This window comes from Schistocerca serialis, chromosome 12 (assembly GCF_023864345.2).
Source record: "Schistocerca serialis cubense isolate TAMUIC-IGC-003099 chromosome 12, iqSchSeri2.2, whole genome shotgun sequence".
Lineage (NCBI taxonomy): Eukaryota > Metazoa > Arthropoda > Insecta > Orthoptera > Acrididae > Schistocerca > Schistocerca serialis.
Genome location: NC_064649.1, coordinates 11528387 through 11537511, shown reverse-complemented (window position 1 = coordinate 11537511; position 9125 = coordinate 11528387).

The following is a 9125-nucleotide window of genomic DNA, read 5'->3' as shown; positions in this document are numbered from 1 at the left end:
GAATTATCTCATCCGAAATGTTCTGCTGCAAGTCTCGAAGACTAGGAGGGTTGTTGCGATACACCTTAGACTTGAGGGCTCCCCACAAAAAGTGATCGTTCACCGACAGATCAGGTGACCCGGGTGGGTGGCTAGGGCCGCGACCATCTCGATCTCTGTTAACAACTCTGTGAGACGTGAAAACTGTGTAAATTTCCTCCAAGGTACAGCAGGCTGTATGGGCTGCTGCTCCATCCTGTTGGGGTGTTGTGTGCGTGCATTCACTCGTCTGGGCTGGCGTGTTTCCGGTGTCCCCTACAATGCCGGCAACCCGCAACGTAGCTCCACTTTGCGGGTCTGCCCTCCAGCTCGGCAGGCGTACCGGCTGAAGTCAGCACAGCTTCGCCCGACCTGCAGGAAGCAGGCTAGTTCAGAGGGCGCCCCCGAGAGCAGTTTTCCTCAGGCAGTCCGAGCCCACATAGCCAGGCCAATAGCCGTGTAGTTAGTCATCAGCCACGTGGGCATAACTGCCCTCGCCCAGGCAGTTCTGTCGCGCATGGCTGTGGACTGAGGCTGGAGCTTCTTGTATTCCTCCTCATATGAGACTTTAATACTCTGTCTACTGTGCATGTCTAAGAAGATAGTTGCTTTCGTTCACAAGAGTACAGTCTCACGAAAAGTTTTATTTTTGTCGTTGCCCAAGATCTTTTAGCTGTCAAAGGCGTCATTCCTTTATTCTTCGAGAAGGATTTTTCTTATTTCTTTTGAACTACTAACAAGAGCATAAAACTTAAATTTGTTAATAAACAGATTTGTAAATGTAATCACTGACTTATTGTGGAAGTACCCCGAACTGGGACACTTCATCCGCCATTTTTATTTGCCCCACCCTCCGTATTTAACAAAAGAGAAATGTTTTGAAAACATAAATGTTGGTTTATTGAAAATCGTTGATCTCCGAAAGTTATTGGCCGATTGCTATGAAATTTTGACATAGCTTCATAATCTAATACGAGAGCATTTTTAGGTAGCTAATTCTTTAATATATGTATATTTTAATACGTGTAATATGAAAATATATATACGTAATATATAAAGGGAAACATTGTTACCATTAATTTCAAAAGTACCTTTCCGGAATGAGATTTTCACTCTGCAGCGGAGTGTGCGCTGATATAAAACTTCCTGGCAGATTAAAACTGTGTGCCGGACCCAGACTCGAACTCGGGACCTTTGCCTTTCGCGGGCAAGTGCTCTACCATCTGAGCTACCCAAGCATGACTCACGCCCCGTCCTCACAGCCTTGCTTCTGCCAGTACCTGCCCGCGAAAGGGAAAGGTCCCGAGTTCGAGTCTCGGTCCGGCACAAAGTTTTAGTCTGCCAGGAAGTTTCATGTACCTTTCCGAGTTACTTCAAAATTTTACACGTTACTATAATAAACATTTGGACCCGTATAGACAACACACTTTTTTATATATAAACTAACATGTAAAAAATAGAAGGGTGAAAGATTGTTAGGTGATTTGTATTTATGGCGCATACTACTACTATTACTGCTACTACAGAAACTGAATTTGCAATAACAATAACAAAGGTTCGAGGTCAGAGAGAGGGGTAAATGGAGATGGAAAGAGGAGAGTAAATGATCATAGAAAACTGGATGGCCAGAGAGAGAGAGAGAGGGGGGGGGGGTAGTTCGGGAGGGAGCGGGTGGAGGGGGGAGAGAAGATGATGGACAGAGAAAGAGGAAAGGTGATGGAGAGAGGAGGGATAGAAGGTGAGGGGCAGAGAGAGCAGGGAGGATGAGGAGATGGACAAAGAAAGGGGGAAGGAGTGGTGGACAGTGGCAGAGGAGCAATGGAGATTAGGACGCATATCCAGTTCCCATACATTTAAGAAACGTATGCTATACTTTTCTTACTTTTCAATTTAAGCAACTGAGCCAGAAAAAGTGTGGCCGGGTACAGCTAATACTAGTGATAATAATAACGTTAATAGTAATAACAATAATAATAATAATAATACCGAATGAGTTCAGATTCACCACATGAACGGCACAAATTCGGCACATTCAACCACTATTTGGTCTACATACACTGTACTTACCTCGGTGTGACCATTCCCATGCACATGTGATACGTATCAAGTTGTTTTGGCTAAGGTCGTATGGACACACGGCTAGGAGAAATCCCTTCTTAGGAAATTTAGCAGCTGCGTGAGAAACTGAAGACAGTTTGCACAAGTTATGAACCAGTGTACAGCAGCAGTAAAAAGGGTGTCTTCGACTTAAGAGCTGCTTCCCACGGTTAATGCGGAAATCACAGTTCCTTAAGCCGCAGCCCGCACTGCAGTTGAGTGCGTCGGGTGGACAGGTCTCCAGGCTGTATGTGCCAGGGATGTAACCAACAAATCGGTTCATGTTTTGAGCAAAGTCCTTATAACTAGTTTCTTAATTGTGGGACCTTAACTTTTCCCGGCGAATTGAATGTTCAAATAACTTACGGGTTTGCTGCCGGGTGACGTCGTCGATAGCCGCCTATGGTCACGCTACGGTCGCAGGTTCGAATCCTGCCTCGGGCATGGATGTGTGTGATGTCCTTAGGTTAGTTAGGTTTAACTAGTTCTCAGTTCTAGGGGACTGATAATCTCAGATGTTAAGTCCCATAGTGCTCAGAGCCATTTGAACCATTTTTTTCAATTTTTCGGCCTTTTCTTTGTCATTTTCCGTGTCAGTCTGAACACAGGGTGAACGAATAAATGATATCGAGCCGCTTACTGATCTTACGTAAGAGCAAATTCTCTTAGAGTTTTAGCCCAGATAGGTTGACAAGCTTTTTTACTTTCAAAATCTCTGGACGCTCCTCTTATTGATCTACTCATTTTCACTTTGTTCAGCTTTATACTTATCTGGATTTGGTGTCTGTTTTGCCGGACATGTCCGAAAGAACAGACACCAATGATGACTTGCAGCCGTCTAGAATGAAATTAGAACTTACATTAATACCTTCAGCTGCTGACTGGCGTTGATATATATCAACGGAGACGGGTGAAAATGTGTGACCTGACCGGGTCTCGAACCCGGGATCTCCTGCTTACATGGCAGACGCTCTAGCCATCTGAGCCACCGAGGGCACAGAGGATAGTGTGACTGCAGGGACTATCTGCGCACGCCCGCGAGACCCACATTCTCACCTTGTATGTCCACACACTACATTCGTAGTGTCCCTACCCAACACACTCATTACTCGTTGAAGACATTCTTACCAAGTCCCGTAACAGTAATATGTGTGCATCCGCACAGAAGAGGAATGTCATGGTCGGTATTGCTACAACTATATACTTATATGGATATGGTGTCTGTTCTTTTGGACGTAAGTGTGTTGGGTAGGACACTACGAATGTCGTGTGTGGACGTATAAAGGCGTGCGCGCAGATAGTCCCTGCAGTCGCACTATCCTCAGTGTCCTCGTTGGCTCAGAAGGATATAGCATCTGCCATGTAAGCAGGAGATCCCGGGTTAGAATCCCGGTCTGGGCACACATTATCACCTGTCTCCGTTAATATATATCAACGCCCGTCAGCAGCTGAAGGTATTAATACGTAATTCTAATTTTGTTCAGCTTTTGTTTGTCCGCCAGGTTTTTGCTTGTGACGATGCTCCCTCTGTTTACGGAGCAGTGCTCTAACACATCGCTTAATATCTTGCTGGGAACATATTTATCTAAGACACACTGAACCATACTTTCGAATTTTTCCATTTTTTGCAGCAATGAATATTTGGTGCCGATTGCTCAGATATTCTGCAGTTGTTATGCCGTCACACTCTTGGTAAGCAAAAATATTTTCCTACCTTTCTTAACATTCCGCGTAAAATCTATAATCATGGTTGCTATCACAGCCTCATGATTACTGGTACCTTCCTGTACGTTAAATGACTCGATAAGGTCAGACCTGTCTGTTTCTAGGTGGTCTAAGGCGCTACATTCACGAGTTGGTCCTCTTATTACCTGCTCGAGGTAGACGAATGGTTCAAATGGCTCTGAGCACTGTGGGACTTGACATCTGAGGTCATCAGTCCCCTAGAACTTAGAACTACTTAAACCTAACTAACCTAAGGTCATCACACACATCCATGCCCGAGACAGGATTCGAACCTGCGACCGTAGCGGTCGCTCGGCTCCACACTGTAGCGCCTATAACCGCACGGCCACTCGGGCCGGCTGCTCGAGGTAGTTTTCTGCGACAAGACACAGAATAATGTGACACGGATCCTTGTCTCTGGCATCAGTTTTGATGGTATGACGCCCCTAATCTATACCTGGGAAGTAGAAGTCACCATCTATTACAACTGCGTCATCAGGAAAATGACTAACGATATTATCCAAGTTGTCTCTGTAGCTCTCTACACTACAGCTACTGACCCAGGTAGTCTATAAAACCATCAGATTACCATAAACTGGATTTCCTTTCTCCCAATTTCTGCCTGTCTTCTTATATGTCGCAAGAAAACAAAGGATAGTGGCAGAAAGAAAATTCCGAATACTTTTTTCTAGTGTTTCAAAGATTTGTAACATCAATTAAACATGTTACTAAACAAGAAATTTAACTTCTGTTGCTGCACTATCATAAAATAAATGTTACTTGCGCTATTTTCACCGACTTCGTCATTTCTTCAGGAAACAGTCGTAATATGATATGAAGGGCTTATTTCGAGAGTGGTACAAGTCCATTTTTGTTCATATTGAGATACAGAGTCCTAAAGTTAAATGAGTGCTGAAAAATCTGCAGTTGAGATACCAGAAATATTAAATCGTATGGCTTCTTGCTAGAGATGAATCTTTCTTTCTGTTTGTTTGGATCATTAATTTCAGAAGCATTATAGGCAGAAAAGTGGAGCTAATGGACTTGTACCACTATTCAAATAATCCCTTCATATAGGGATAAAGTAAATTCTATGAATATCTCTAGAGTAGACATGCAGGAGCGCGAGGGATAAATAAAACGCTAGTTTTTGAAGATATGAACAGGGAATATTGAACTTTATTCTGAAAGTGATACAGTAAACATACAGGTGTTGTATAATTCATCAAGTTACAAATTTTCAAGTTACGTGTTACACTATGGTAGGTATTTGCAAAGAGCATATATCACATGTTCAGGATACTGTACAGTATGGGTGGGAGATATACGATGCAAATTATTGAAGCTCTGGTGTTTTAAAACAGCTAAATTTTGTTAGTCGTGTGGGACTGATAATTCTAATCAAATCCTCCCAACGATAAGACAGTTCATGGTTTTTTTCTGACCATTCGCAGCAGAACTTGGTCTGTCTCAACTGTTCACTTCGCCACTATCGTCGCTCACCCCAGTCCAAAATTCGGGCTGTTCTTTGTTGTTTAAAACTATAGCTTACTGCTCTTAATTTATCTTTCAGCACCTTGTTGTGCTAGACATCATCTTACACATCAGAGAAACTTTCAAAACCACCATGAGATTCTAGCGCCACTAAATCTTCCTCTTCGGGTTACTGTTGCCAGGGCTAAAGTAAAGTAATCTCATATTTTGCACAAAATGTGCACCATTTTACACAAGTGTTAAACGTACTGCCTAAATTAAATGTCACAAAAATGACAGTTTCTCGCCCTGTTACCTAACCCTGAGTAATATGCAAAATTACACTCACCATAGTTTTCAGTTACCTGGTGTGAAGCCTCCAGGCAGAAGTTACTGGTCGTAATAGCTATTTAAATATTTATGACCCCACATTGAATCCAGTGTTGCCAACACAATATTACGTCATAGATCTCACATCTTCTAGATCATTCTTCACACACTGTAAATGTACATTACATTGTTTTTCCATGCTAATGATGTAATTTTAGCGGAAAAAATTAAATCTTTGGCCGACGAGTGTGTCGAAGTTACCCGCGAAGAGCCAAAGTAAGCCCAGCTTAGGGTACTATCTTTGACCGTCCTTTCTTGCTTTACTTCAGCCAGATCAATTGGCATACGGAATTCGTAATAAGTCGCTAGTTATTATCTGTACAATTAGCCATCAACATGTCTGAAATTTACACAGTACTTAATTATAGCAGCAAGTCAAGCCGTAATTGTGAGGTAGGGCTAGTCTGACGAAACAGGGATGATGCTACAAGCGACAATTATAAAAGCAACAGCCTCAGCTGAAATGGGGATCTTTCTGGCAACAGCGAGGGCGGTTGTTGTTGTTTAGAGACTCTTGGCGATCACTTTAGCAGACTGCAGGTGGATGTATGTTGACAGGGTGCCGCTGCAAATGTTCTTGCATAGGGTTAAGGTGGCAACAATACCTTACTGAGACAGCAGAAAACTTCGGTCGTTCAGTGAATAAATTCCATGATGTTTTTTTACGTACAAAACAATAATAAGTCAAGATTTTCGAAGTTTTTGTTTGGCATTTGTAAGATCGAAAGATCAAATATACATATGAAGTCATCGACCTGTGCTCCTGGACAGCAAACGACTGCAAGTTAAGTAAAAGTGCTGGTCAAAAATATGGTATCTTTTAAGGGAAATATCAAATGGAAATCGTGGCTAGTACGTCAAAGATAGCATATGCAGTAGCACTGAGTGATTTTATAATGGCTGCAAATTATCTGTCACGCTAAAGCATTTAAATGACAAACAAATGAACAGAGAAAATTAAATAAGAGAGAATATTTAGATATTACTTCCCACAATTAAGTTGAGAAATGAAGTGAGCAGAGTAGTAAGTGTCGTGTTAGCGCACGAACGACAAGTTGCAGGTGAAATCCAAATATGTAAGCATCATACGAACGAAGTTTCCAGACAACTCATTAACCTTTCACTAAGCTGAACCAGCAGGAAGGGTGATCGAGTGGAGTGTAATGTTCCACGCATTAACTGAATAAACTCAAATACCGTGGCAAGTCTCGTAACTACTGTCTTTGCAAGAACGCAAAAAGTCGGCAACGATGATTCCAAAACTCAAGTCAACTCTCGCTGTTCACAGCATTTTCGCAACGCCAATTAGTGAAAATTTAACCAGGAAAAGCAAGTAGCTCTTGAATGATTAACGAAGAAATATTTCAGATATGTACTTCCTACGGACAATCAAATTACACGAATGATCTCACCAAACAGCAATTCAGCGACGGGCCGCACTCAACACAAAGCGCATGTCCCTCCCCCCCCCCCCTTCCCCCCCCCCCCCCCCCCCACCGTAGCACACACAAGAGCATGGTATTCGATAGGCGACGCCATGCCTGTTTTCCTGAGCGGGCAGCGCGTCATTGGCCAGGGTAACCGGAAATGCTGACTACATTTCCCGTAAAAGTCTCAAAAAAATGGTTCAAATGGCTCTAAGCACTATAGGACTTACCATCTGAGGTCCTCAGTCCCCTAGAACTTAGAACTACTTAAACATAACTAACTTAAGGACATCACACACATCCATGTCCGAGGCAGGATTCAAATCTGCAACCATAGCAGCTGCGTGGTTCTGGACTGAAGCGCCTAGAACCTTTCGGCCACAGCGGCCGGAGTAAAAGTCTCACGGAAAATACTCCAAAGATTACCAGGATTTTACACGATCACCTGCAGTAACACTACATTAACAACGGAGGGCGTCCAATAAGTGATGCAACACATTTATTTTCTCTGCCATTTTCAGTTGAAAAAAAGACGGAATTTGTTTTTTATTTCGTTTTACATGTTTTCTTCCGTAGGGGCAAATTGAGGAGCAAGTTTCCAAGATCTCGGAACGTGTCAGTACGTGAAATTACAACCTAGAAGTAATAACAGATAAAATAAAATGTTTATCAAGTCAAAAGATCATAAGCCATAAGTTTAAATAAACGCAGTCAACAACATAACGTAGGAATCAGCTTAGTTTTTCAAGGAACTCCTCGACGGAATAGAAGTGACCAATGAGGAAACTCTTCAGTTTGGATTTGAAAGCGCGTGGATTACTGCTAAGATTTTTGAATTCTTGTGGTAGCTTACTGAAAATGGATGCAAGAGTATACTGCATACCTTTCTGCACAAGTCACGGAAGTGCAATGCAAATGTAGATTGGTTTTCTGCCTAGTATTAACTGAGTGAAACCTGCTTATTCTTGGGAATAAGCCAATGTTGTTAACAAGAAATCACAATAAGGAATATATATAATTTATTTTGAGAGGCCAATGTCAAAATACCGAGGCTCGTGAACTTACCCACTCATTGCCCAAACAGCTCGTTTCTCAGCCAAAACTATCCTTTTAGAATGGGAAGAGTTACCCCAAAATATAGTACCGTACGACATGAGCGAATGAAAATAAGCAAAATAGACTAATTTTCGTGTCGAACGATCACTCACTTCAGATACCGTTCGAATAGTAAAAAGACGGCATTAAGTCTTTGGACAAGTTCCTGAACGTGGACTTTCCACGACGGTTTACGGTCTATGTGGACACCTAGAAATTTGAACTGTTAAGTTTCACTGATCGTATGCCCATTCTGTGAGATTAAAACGTCGGGTTTCGTTGAATTGTGTGTTAGAAACTGAAAAAACTGAGTCTTACTGTGAGTTGTCGTTGGCTTATTTTCTACAAGCCACGAACTTGCGATGAACTGCACCATTTGAAACAGAGCCAATGTTGCACACAACATCCTTACTACCAAGGTAGTGTCATCAGCAAACAGAAATGTTGTAGAGTTACTCGTAATAGTAGAGGTCATATCACTAATATAAATAAGGATCAGGAGTGGCCCCAATACTGACTCGTGGGGGGGCCCCATTTTGTTGTGGGGCATCGTGGAATATTCTAGCTTCCGCTGCTCCAGTTTCACGAATTCCGGTAAGTGTCTGCGCTATGTGTAGGCTTCAGTATGGCGACTGCAACGGAGCTGAGTTCCAAGGAGAGAGCGGCCATTGAGCTCGTTTTGTAGGACAATCCAGAGCATCGGAGGTGAGGGTATCATCTGGAGTGCCCCAGAGAAGTGTGGTAGGTCCGCTGTTGTTTTCTACCTACATAAATGATCTTTTGGATAGGGTGGATAGCGATGTGCGGCTATTTGCTGATGATGCTCTGGTGTTCGGGAAGGTGTCGTCGTTGAGTGACTGTAGGAGGATACATGATGACTTTGACAGGGTTTGTGATTGG